Here is a 13594-nt window from a genome sequence, read left to right on the forward strand (position 1 = left end):
ACAAACAAACTGTAGAATGTTAGACAAACCTAAAGGTTAAGAAATAAGCATTTGCGTAATAAAAATGTTCCACCACTAACCAAGAAATGACAGGCAACTAAGAATATCTGGGATTCAGAGAAACAGTCGTCCCCAGAAATGAGCCTCCTAATTGGTTAGCCATTTCCAAGTAGTGAGCCCTGTCAGTATAAACATAGAAGCAATACTAAATGAATTCTACACATTGGGTATATATGATTATGATAATATTACATGAGTATGCAAGTATGTGTATGTGAATGTATATATTTGTGTGTGTGTGTGTGTGTGCTTAACAATAACAGTTAAAGAGATGCCAGGAACTTGAGAGGAGCTGTGGAGCACAGGGTGGTACATGGGAAGTCCAGGAAGGAGGAATTGAAATGGAAGTAATGAAGCAATTATATTTTAATTTTAAAAATAGGTATATATTATTTTTAAAAATGTGTTGGCCCAGTGATATGACCCACTAGGTAAAAGAGTTTGCTTTTAATACAGGTATACATACCTAAACACCTCATAATAAATAAATATTTGAAGTAATATGTATAAATCTTAAGAGCTCTAATCTTGGTCCCTAAGTCTGCTGATTATTTCATCTATGAACATAATCCACTTTAAAAGTTCCCTCAAATTCCTAATACTAGAAATTAATAATATTACAATAAATCTCTTCGTGTAGCCTTCCCATATACGGGCTTTCTAGCAAAGCAGAACGCTTTCTTTACTCTCAGTATTTCAAAGCACCTCTTCCTCTATTGTGATGGTTAATGTTGCTTATCAACGCTAAGAACTAAAATCGTGGATCTGGAATCAATGAAAAGATATGCCTTTGATCTGGTTAGTGGAGACATTTCCCAGAAGGATTTGCAGGAGAGGGGACACAAACCTCTGGTGGCCAGCACCTTTCACAATGCTTTTCAGACAGACAGAGGTCTGAGGAGACAGCTGTGCTGCCTTTGCCTGCTTGCTTTCACTGTGTATTGCTGAGTGCATCTCATGCTGTGTTGCCATTCCTGCAAAACTTCCTCACTGGCATGGAAGACCAGATATTTATTTTTATTTTTGTCTTTCCAAAATAGAATAATGCTTATTGACTCTCCAGTGATCCTTGAGGCTTTCAGCACCATACTGTAACTGAAGAGGTACTCAGCCTTGGGGCTCATGCAGCTGCAGGATTCTTAGCCTCCCTAAAATGCAGGCAGTCATTTTGAACTACCCAGCCTGAATGATGTAAGCCAGTCTAATAATCTCCTTCTATAATATATATTCATTTGATTATTCCTTTTTCTTCAAAGAATCCTAATATGTGTACCATCCTGAATAAATAAATTCAAATGATTTTCTGAAGGTAGCATGTAATTACAGATTTTCTTATGCCTGAATGTAGTTTTCTGTACCCCATATTGCTTTCACGAAATAATTAGGTGATGTGATGGGAAAGTGGATTGTGCTGGTGTGTGTATGTGTGTGTGTTATACAGCTAGTGATATTATATATTAAGACGATATATTTGAATATCATCTTACACTTTTAAAATGACAGAAGTGGAAAAGATAAAGTATTACAGTACAAGAAAGTTGAATCATGTTTTCCACATAAATATGATTAATGCTATAACTATACTTAATGTAGTATATAAAAGTGATTCCTGAGAGAGTGTCCTTATGAAATTCTGTAAATTTAAAGCAACTAGACACCATTACTTTTCTGTCATCTAAACCCAGTGATTTTTGAAATATGTAAAATGTAACCATTGCATGAGGCAGTGACTTGCCCAAGGCTATAGACAAACAGTAATAAAATCAATACTAAAATAATGTCATTTGTGCAACAGCAAGCTCAGCGCCAAATGCTCACGGAAACATGAATGCTCTAATGAAACACGGAGGTTTCAATATTGTTTTAAGGAGGAAATAAACAGTGGAAACGAGAGCATGCAAAGCAGGGAACACGGTGCTGCGTCTCTCATGTCAAGTGGTTCTTAGATGACAAACCATATTTTAACTGCTTCATATCTGCTGTCTCCAGATATAATCCACTCAATAAAAGGGAGATTTATAAAATGATAATATCCATTCATGCTATGGAAAATTGATTCAGATTTTAGGTAAATTGCTCAAGAGTCGACAGATAGTAATGATAAGAAACATATGATTCGGGATGACTAAGACCTAATATATAATACTTAATTCAATAATTTTCCTACATGTCTATATACATAAATCATTAATTCTCACAAAAAGAACTCATATGACATCAGATATGGATTAGATACTTATGAAGACTTCAGCAGCTGCCTTCAGTCCCCAGGGAAACTGTAGCCACTGTCCACACATCTAACACTGGAGTGTTTGTAGCTCAGACCTCAAAAGTCTCATATGTGCCACATTTTATCTCACATTTCTTTATCCATGACTCCTTTCATTCCTTCTGTGGTGTTTCATATGTTACTAATTTATCCATTTCTATTCGGTAAAGCACAATATGTCATGTGTATGTCACACAACTCAAAGGTTACTCTCACAATTACATAGGTATTTCTATTGAAAACACATTTAAGTATGCAACACTCTAGTTTGTACTGGATTTAGGAATATATATGTATGTATTACATAGGGGATACGTATTTAGGGTTGGCATTACTGTGTGAATCCATATGCGTGGGCACATGCAATATGCTGGATAATGTCAGGCAGATCTCAAAATTGTCTAAATTTACCCTGTTAAACCTGTAGCCTATTGCACCTTTTAACACTCTGAATACTCACACCTGTATGCCCAGTTATTCCCAAAGGTTAATTTGTTTATGTCTGCTCTAAAATTAATCTGTCTTCAAATTTTTACTAATAATGAATTAATTAATTTGAGAAGGCGCCTCCCTAGCTTTCAAACGTGGTGAAATTTTCCTCCTGTCTCAGCCTTCCAAGTGCCTGTGTCTAAAGAAACATGCCTTCCCCAAGCTAAAAACATGTACTATGATCAATGTTTTCCTTTATTACTATGTTTGTGCCATGCCTATGAAATATTTTCTGATATAAAAAACCAACTCACTTTATAGGTCACATTTATTCACATACCCTTTGAAGTTAAATTGAGATAAACAAATTCTCCTTTTCATTTATTTCGGACATACCCCCAGGAAGTAGCCTTGCTGAAGATATTGAAGATTTGGGAGGTGGCCATGATGCACAGGCCATTCCCCCACACCCACCCACAGGAGAGCACCGCTCATTAGCAATACAGAGAGAGATGTAAAGGGTACCAGTTTCCTGTGAGTTCAACCCAATTGCTTCTCAGGACTCTTCTTTGAACATAGAATTTCCATATAAATATCCCCAATTTCACCCCAGGCCATTAGCCATAATGAGTGCCTCCCTTAGCTCCCATCAAGACACCAATTGTTACTTGGATCCTTTGTTACCCACAAGTTGTTCTCAAAAGCCCAGTGGTCATTCTGTACTTTTATGCAGTTCTGTTCCTCTCTAGCTCCTCCCACAGGGTAAGAACCTCAGTGTGGTTCAGCCTCCTAACTCACAGTTTACAAAGGCTAAAATTGGTTTAGTAGGTACTGTTCTGATTTCACAGTTCTAACTTGCATATCTTTCTTTTGGAGCACACTGGCTGAAAATACAATCTTTCGCTATAATTGGAATGGCTACCTTGTTCCAGCTGCCCAAGTGGATTCCTGGATCCTGCCTTTCTGTTCAAGCTTATTTGTTTGCGTTTGAACCAAACCAAACTGTTGTTTTCCAACTCCCTTCTTTAATTACAAAATTTGATAGCTAATGAGGTAAATCTTATTAGTTTCCCAGAAAATAAAACAACCTTGAATTTATGTAATAAATCCAAGTTAATAATATTCTGTTTTTAAACATAAGTGTATTCATTTTGTTAATATTTGGTTTACAATTTTCCAGCTGTGGTTTTTGGCAGAGATGATTCCAAAGTTCTTTTTAAAGATTTCTCTTAACTTGAATATTTCCATTGTGTTCAAATGTTTGTGGCATCTCTGACAGTTTCGCTTTGTTCCTACATTTAAAAATGTCTCGGTGGCTGCATGTGGTATCTCAATGTATTTACCAAAGGATGTCACTGTAACTGCGTGTATTTACCGAAAGTTTTATTATTGTCACATTGCAGTGCATTGGATTATGTTTTTTATTGTTTATATTGACCTATATATTTTTCCTCTGCTTCCTTCTCTTCTTGCCCTCTTCCCTTCTACCCTCTCTTGTGACCTCCATGCTCCCAATTTACTCAGAAGATCTTGTCTTTTTCACCTTCTTATGTGGATCTATGTATGTCTCTCTTAGGGTCCTCTTTGTTGTCTAGGTTCTCTGGGGTTTAGACAATGACAAGTGAACACATATTATATTTGTCTTTCTGGGTTACCTCAGTCAATATAGTTTTTTCTATCCCATTCATTTGCCTGAAAATTTCAAGATGTCATTAATTTTTACCACTGTGTAGTACTCCATTGTGAAAATGGACCATATTTTCTTTATTTATTCTTTGGTTTAGGGGCATCTAGGTTGTTTTCAGGTTATGGGTATTATGAATAATTCTGCTATGAACATAGTTAAGCACATGGCACTGTGGTATAATTGAGCATCCTTTGGTTATATTCCCAGCAGCTGTATATTGCTGGGTCTTGAGGTATAGATTATTTCCTCATTTCCTGAGAAATTGCCAGAGTAATTTCCAAAGTGACTATATAAGTTTGCACTCTCACCAGCAATGGAGGAGTGTACTCTTTCCCCCACATCCTCTTTAGCATAAGCTGTCTTCAGTGTTTTCAATCCTCCCCATCCTGGCAGGTGTAAGATGGAATCTCAGAGTTGTTTTGATTTGCATTTCTCTGATGGCTAAGGATCTTGAGAATTTCCTTAAGTGTCTTTCAGCCCTTTATGATTTCACTGTTGAGAGCTCTCTGTTTCGTTCTGTACCCCATTTTTTATTGGATTATGTGCTTTTTTAATGTTAAGTCTCTTAAGTTCTTTGTATATTTTGGAGATCTGATATCTGTTTGATGTGGGGTTAGTGAAGATCTTTACCCATTCTGTAGGCTGTTGTTTTGTCTTGTTGACCATGTCCCTTGCTTTACAAAAGCTTTTGAGTCTCAGGAGGTCCCATTTATTATTTGTTGCTCTCAGTGTCTGTGCTACTGAGGTTATATCAAGGAAGTGATCCTGTGCCAATGCGTTCAAGGGTACTCCCCACTTTCTCTTCTATTGAAATTCAGTGTGGTTGGTTTTATGTTGAGGTCTTTGTTTCATTTGGAATTGAGTTTTGTGCATGGCGATAGATATTGATCTGTTTTCATCTTCTACATGTTTCTATCTTTGTTGAAGATGCTTTATTTTTGCATTTTATATTTTTATTTTCTATGCCAAAAATCAGATGTTTGTGGGCATATGGATTGATAATCTGGTTCTTTGATTTGGCTCCATTGATCCTCCTGTTTGTCTTTATGCCAATATCAAGCTGTTTTTACTACTGTAGCTCTGTAGTGAAGTTTTAGTCAGGGATTGATTGTGATACCTCCAGAAATTTCCTTATTGTACAGGATTGTTTTAGCTATCCTATATTTTTTTCCATATGAAGTTGAGTATTGTTATATTGAGGTCTGTAAGGAATTTTTCTGGGAATTTGATTGGCATTGCATTGAATCTGTACATTGCATTTAGTGAGATTGACATTTTTACTGTGTTAATTCCACCTGGCCAAGAGCATGTGAGATCTTTCCATTTTCTTGTGTCTTCTTTAATTTCTTTCTTAAAAGATTTAAAGATCTTGTCATACAGGTCTTTCACTTGTTTGGTTAAAGTTACCCCAAGATGTTTTATGTTAACTTGTGGCTATTGAGAAGGGCGATGTTTCTCTAATTTTTTTCTCGGCCAATTTATCATCTTTGTAAAGGAGGCCTACTGATTTTTTGAGTTAATCTTATATCCTATTACATTACTGAAGGTGTTTATGAGTTGTAAGAATTCCCTGGTAAAATTTTTGGGGTCACTTAAGTATACTATCATATCATCAGCAGATAGTAAGAGTTTTACTTCTTTTCTAATTTGTATTCCCTTGATCTCCTTTTTTTCTATTATTGCTCTAGGTAGAGCATCAAATGCTATATTGAATAGAATAAATAAAAAACCTCAGCTCTAGATAAAATCTATACATGTCAAAGTAGTGAATGTATTATAATTCAGCCTTCACAAATTCTTTTGAAGCAGATAGTACATTGCAGCTTTTACAGAAAGACAAGTGGCGTCCTAAGTTTAAGGGTCACACAGTTCATAATTGACAGAGTAAGAATTTGAGCTTTCGTCTCTCCTTGTCTAGAACTTATTACATGGCCATCCCACTCTTATGTTATAGAGGATAGCATACTATCACAGAAATTTAGTTTTCATATTTTTAATAAATCATTTTAATGAGCAAAGGGCATTATTCACGCCAACTATATGCTTTCTGAGCCAAGCCAAATTGGAATAAAATAGTTTGAGAATGAAAATGGATCATTTACAAGCATGTTAGAATTAAACAATTAAATATTTTCTCAATTATTGTTAAATTTAGAGATTATTTCCTTTTGGAGCAGATAGAATTTTCTTTTGTACAGATTGATGGTATGTTCAAATGATAAATAACGATTTAAATATCTTGAGCCAAGCAGTCAATCCTTGCCCTATCCAACTCTGTTACAGGTGCTTCCCAGAGATAGAAGAGCCTTGGGTTGTACAGAATGCCTTAGGCAGGTTTATTTCTTGAGCCTTAAGTGAAATGGCTTCTGATGAGCTGGCTCATGTTCTACATGTTTACTAAGCATCTAAGAACAGTTTGATAGCGGTTCAGGATAGACGTAGTCATACCTTTCATGCAGGAAAGTACCTGAGCAGATAGAAATTCTTCCAGGTGGTTATGAAATTGTCCTTGAGAAGCTCTGAAGGGAAGTCTCATTAATAGACTTTCCACTACAAATGGTACATACAATTCAGAGATACATTTCTTATAGATTCTATTCTCTGTGAAATAAGACAACTCTGTTCATGAAACCTCACTAAGATGATTATTGACATTGTCTAATTCTATAACAATTAGTTTAGCAGATTTTGATAGTTTACCAACATGTCTTCATGTAAATAATTAAGGTATTAATACCTTAATACCTTTCAATGAGTCAGGGAATGTGTCTAATCTACTTTAGGCATTATCTCAGTGCTTTGCTCATAAGAACTCAATAATTGTTAAATTTATTGGAATTCTGTATCTTGAAATTAATTTACTTAACTTGCATTAAACCCTGGGGTTCTTTCATCTGTCAATGAATTTCCGAGTGGGTTCCTTAATAAGTGGAAATATGCTAAGATCATGCTTAATGACTAGTGTTCAACAACTGTAGCATTTGTTTACTCAACTTCAGTTCTTCCTTTATGCTTCCTAAAGTAATATTTATTGATAAAATAATTTCTCAAATGAACAGTCCATAAATAAAGGAAGTATGTTATTGACATTCTTCACTTAAGATTATTTTATTTGATTACTTCAAGTGTTTAGGGATTTCAAATATAATTTCCTTTCCATCTATACCACAAATATTTCATTCTCTGAAAATCAAAATAAAATACTGCAAGAGTAGAGTAGGAGGTCAAGGTCATAAATATGATGCATTTTATTTAAACATGTTTAGGAAACAGTGCAGTGTACTAGACGCAAAACAATCAAGAGTAAGGTTTGATATGAAAACTTTCAGATGTTCTAAACCATTGTGAATTTACATTAAAAATTTTTTTCAGTTTATTTATTTTTTATTAAAAATTGCCATCTCCTCCCCTCCTCCTCCCCCTTCCCTCCCCTCCCCTCCACCCACACCCCCACTCCCTCCCTCTTGAGGCCAAACAGCCATCAGGGTTCTCTACACTATGTTGAGTCCAAGGTCCTCCCAACTCCCCCCAGGTCCAGGAAGGTGAGCAACCGAACTGACAAGGCTCACACAGAGCCCATCTATGTCTTAGAGACCAAGCCCATCGCCATTGTCTTTGGCTCCTCGGTCAGCCTCCACCATCAGCCACACTCAGAGAGTCCGATTTGGTCGCATGTTCCATCAGTCCCATTCCAAGTGGACTTGGTGGTCGGTGGAGGAGGACTGAGAAACCAAGGACAACGGCAATGAATGTGAACTCTACAGCATGGACGGGCTCACTGTGAGCCTTAACCTTCACCTGGCAATGGATGGAGATAGAGACAGAGCCCCACATTGGAGCACCGGACTGAGCTCCCAAAGTTCTGATGAGGAGCGGATGGAGAGAGATCATGAGAAAGAAAGTCAGAACCATGAGGGACGTGTTCACCCACTGAGACGGCAGGACATTAAAAATTTTTTAAAGATTGCCTTGAAACAACTTAGTCACTTCTCACCTTTCCTGAGTATGGGAAGGAGTTAGCTTTAGCTATGATTACATATGGGTCCTATGATTTTCAGTGGATTTTGAGATTTCCTCGATTTTGTTAGAAGCCTTGCTTATGTCACCCAAGCAGCAGCATGTGTATAGTCTTTAGCCTACCCTCCTTCACCAACATTTATTTCTCACTGTGGGCTTCACCTGTGTTACTGCTTCACCACCCCCCCCCAAAAAAAACCCATGGGGACATTAGTGACTCTGCTTTTACCTATAACTTAATGTTTTGAATAATTTTCAGGGTACGGGGATGTGGTATTCTTGGGGCCAGGGAGATCACTCAGTGGGCAATGAGATTGCTGTTCAAGCACGAGGCTATAGGTTTGGATCCCCAGCATGCAGATAGAAGCTGAGTACTGTAGCTTTCATCTCTTACCCCAATGTTGTGTGTGTTGGACATGGTGCCATGACAAATGGACTCTAGATGCTTGCTGGTCAGCCAGTATAACCCAAATAGTTAGCTACAGGCTCAGCAAGTAACCCTGTTCAAGAGAATTACTTATATAGTAATAAGTAAAAAGTCAGGCTCAGCCACGGGCCTTGGTCTTATGCACACAAACACACATGCACATGCACACATACACCATATTAATTGCCTTTATTTGCATCATTCATAACATTTTAAATATTAATATTTTCTTTGTATGGGTGTTTTGCTTGCATGCATATCTGTGTACGACAGGTTTGAAGAGCCAATGGAGGACAGGGCTGAGGACAGCAATGGTTCCTGTTGGAATAGAGTTGCAGATGGTTGGGAGTTGCCATATGGATACTAGGAGTCATACCTAGAGCCTCTGGAGGAGGAGTCAGTGCTTTAAAACATGCCCCATTGTTTTCTGAAATATAGTTCAATTGTATATTTGTTAGTAGGGTAGTTTTTCTAGGGCCATTATGGGGATTCACCGACCCTCATGATTCTCCACTAAATTATTTCAGGTGAGTTTATATAATGTCCTCTATCTCTAAATTTCACCCCTTACTCTGCAATGTGCAAATAGATCCTAGAAAGTTCAAACTTCTTCAAAGAATTTGCACTGATGGTCTGGAGCAAAGCAACTCATGTCAACTTTCTGCAACTTTCAATGCTTTTATGAATGAGTCTTGGATCACGGTGCTTTGTAGGTCTGCGGGTTACTACAGCATTAAGAGGAGTCAGTAAGTTTCTAGTCGTTATGCTTATTTTTAACCATAAAAAAGCCATAGTGATGAAATGGTTAGCTTTTTATTTTACATTACATGACTATTGTTGGTTGTTTTGAAACTGAAAATCCTACAGTTACAAACGTTTTAAACAAGCAGCCCCTCTCTGAATCACAAAGTATCACCTTCTTTCATCATTTGTTTTCCTTAGACTTCTAAAAATATAAAACAAATCCATTCTACATAAAATGAATGTAAAGGAGGAAAAGAATTAAAGAATTAGTAGACGTCTTGGTTGAAGGGCTAAATGTCTAGTTATTTGAATGAATCATAAGCTTTCTCTAAAATATGCTTATTTTATTTTTAAAATATATATGACAAGCAGAAAAAGAATGCAACTCAATTCAATTTAAATTCAAAATACATGCAGTAGCTGCTGACTTAATGCATATCTGTGTGCTCTCTAGGCCGCCTCTTCATCGTGTATTCCATGTGCTCCAAAACTGTAAGTTAGTTAGGTGTATACAAAACTGACCAAATTGGGAGCAGATAAATAAGGAGTTTTTGTTGTTGTCCAGTTTAATTTTTGAAATAGAAAATGTGTTTCATCTCATAATGTATGTTCTCTGGTAAAGTCTATTTCACAAACATCCAGTATTCCTGAATTGAACAAATGTGTGTCATTTCTCATGTCTCCTCCTCTGGGTTATAAGCTTTAGTCGGAAGAGGCTGAACTGTCTCTCCAGTATGATATTTCATATCTTTTGAAAGCAATTAAGTGTAATTTCCTAATGCAAGTAATCAATATTCTTCTGCTAGTTTACTTGCTTATGGGGACTCATTTAAGTCCTCAAGCAAGTATCATAACAATTCAATGGTTTAAATATCTGAAAAGCATAATGCTAAATGTTATTCATGGAATCACTAGAACGGATGTCTACTCGAAGTAAGGGTACATTTATTTATTTATGTATCTATCTATTTATGTTATCATTGAAATGTTCAGCCCACAGAAATTGATGAAGTTTTTCCATAGAAATTTACCCAAATGATTCTGAGATCATATTCATAAAAGGATATTAATTAAGGAAGACTAATGCTCCCAGAATCTTGTTTATCTAGATTTCTCAGCAGTCACACCATGGCAGTAAATTTTTTTCAGTATTACTTTTTTATTATTATTAAAAATTTCCGCCTCCTCCCCGCCTTCTCCCTGCCTCCCATTTTTCTCCCTCTCACCCCTCCCCTCCCCCTCCCTCTCCAGTCCAAAGAGCAGTAAGGGTTCCCTGCCCTGAGGGAAGTCCACGGTCCTCCCCCCCCCATACAGGTCTAGGCAGGTGAGCATTCAAACAGGCTAGGCCCCTCCAAAGCCAGTACATGCAGTAGGATCAAAACCCAGTGCCATTGTCCTTGGTTTCTCAGCAGCCCTCATTGTCCGCTATGTTCTGGGAGTCCGGTTTTATCACATGCTTTTTCAGTCCCAGTCCCGCTGACCTTGGTGAGCTCCCATTAGATCAGCCCCACCATCTCAGTGGGTGGGTGCACCCCTCGAGGTCCTGACATCATCCATAGAAAGTATGACTGAAAGCATCCATGATAATGTCATCAATGATAAAACATAAACATAAAGCATAAACACATCAACTTACTTATAAATAAGATGGAAGAATGAATACCTCTCTATGCAATTAAGTGTGGCTGCCAAGACTGACCACTCTGTAGCAGAACAACGTGAGACCTGCCAACACGTCTCCTAGCATCTGCTCTCCTGGCATTAGCAACAGAATCCAGGTGCAGAACAGTCATTGGCAAAATCTCAGATTAAGTTCTGAGATTTCTAAAAGCCCAGATGACAGGTAGGATTCTCAGCCAAGAATAAGAGATGGCAATTCAGACAGAATAGGAATGCTAAAAAAACTCAGAAATTATTTAAAAACTACTGAAACTAAGCAATTCGGAGGGAAGTTTCCTCAGGCAGTTTTTACTGCACATATTATTTCTGCCTGGTATATTATGAAATACTACCCATTTATTGTGTTTCTTTTTCTGTGCTGCAACAGAAATTAATATGGACCGATTTTAAGGTCTTGTTTTGAACTTTCCCAGGAAAGTCAGAAAGCAATGCCTGCTCTTATGAGATGGAAAGGCCACTGACACAATATAGAAAGAATTCCATCTAAGTTCGGCTTGAAACCCCGTATGTACTTTGTGTTACTGATGAAGATGTTGCCACTGCTCCACAGTGTATTTTTTTCCATCACTGTCAAATATCAGATAGCTTTAATTATGTGCATTCATCTTGGGGTATTGTTCCATTGATCTCTTTTTGTGCCCATCCCATGCTGGTTTTATTACTATAGCTATGTAATACAGCTGGAAATTTGATGTGGTAATCCCTCCAGCATTGTTCTTTTTGCTTAGCATGGCTTTGACATTTTGATTTCATGTGGATTTTAGGATTGTTTTGTTTTATTGTGAAGAATGTCATGGAGATTTTTGACTGTGATTTCATTAAATTTGTAATTGATTTTGGTGGGGCGGTGATTTTTATAACGTTAATTCTATAAATCCTTAAGCATAGGGAGTCTTGCTATCTTCTGGTGTCTTCTTCAGTCTTTTTCAGTGATTTAAAAGTTTCATTGATGGAGTCTTATGTTCTCGATTAAGCTTATCTCACAAAATTTCTTATCGCTATGGAGAGTGGGGGTGTTTTTGCTGTGTGTGAGTTGGTAAATAGAAAGCTTATTCTATTTTGTAAGTCTCATTTTACTGAGAGTATTGATTAACTTCTAAAATATTCCTGGTGGACTTCAGAGGTCTTCGTAAGTGTCATACCAAATAGAAAAAATGGTAAACAGAATTTTTGTTATTTCTTCACTTTTTTTGGGGGAATTCTGTGTTCAGATCCATTTCCTATTTGTTAATTGGATAACAATTTGAATTCTTGCACTTGATTGCCTCCCAAAACTTGAAAACAAAATCTCATTTCTGAACAGAGCACATACTTTGACCATAGGACTTACAGGAATAGAGCTAAAACTGACCTAGAAGTCTCCTTTTTGAGGATTATATCTCAGATTACTGCAAAGTGCTACACAAGAGGCCAAAACAGAAATGCAATCAATAGTCACAAAACTGTAACATTTATGATCCTCTACAGTGACAGGCATGACAAAATATCCCCTAAGAGGGCAATGGTGGCAGTTTTGTCTTGGAGGTAGACAACTCCTGTGTAATTAGCCCTAAGGTCAGTTCAACAGGTGGGAAACTAGCCAACCACCTCTCGCTGGAGAGTTCATGAACCCTCGAGGTGAATTCACTACTATCATTTTCCTAAACCTATATAGTTTGAAACTATATGTCAAGTACACATCATTATACCCACAGGTAAGTGTAGCTCTCACCTCTAGAAATAGACTATTGCACAGATCTGCTATCGGTTAAAACGCAGAGAGTAAATGACTGTAAGGTCCCTGTCCAGTTGGTACATCTGCAATGCAACCTTTATTCTTAAGAATGAGGGAACATCATGGAGATAAAAAGCAAAGAGATGGCAAATTCCAGAGGACCTGACACCTGCTGCTAGATGGTGCCTCCCAGACATGGCAATGATATTGAAGCCATGAAATCTCATCCATACGGTTGCCTAAATGAACCTGTGTAATGACAATACCAGTTAACATGACAAAATGGATAAAGAAAATTTCACAAGGCCCCAATCCCTACTGTGAGAGATGCAGGAAGATATCCACCACTGAGAGGAAGAGGAATTGATTTTTTTTCTAGGGATAGGCTCACTAATAGATTGGTCAATCTTTAAAACACATACATGCAAGCAATTATAAATTGATTCAGTAGTGCATGTGTGCATTTGTATATACATTTACATAAATATATAACAATCATAATTATAGGAGACTAAATCATTTGCTTGATAGGGATTTGGGGAGGTGAAATAAATAGTCATGCAATTC

The sequence above is a fragment of the Arvicola amphibius genome, chromosome 2, assembly GCF_903992535.2.
Source record: "Arvicola amphibius chromosome 2, mArvAmp1.2, whole genome shotgun sequence".
In the NCBI taxonomy this organism is placed as follows: domain Eukaryota; kingdom Metazoa; phylum Chordata; class Mammalia; order Rodentia; family Cricetidae; genus Arvicola; species Arvicola amphibius.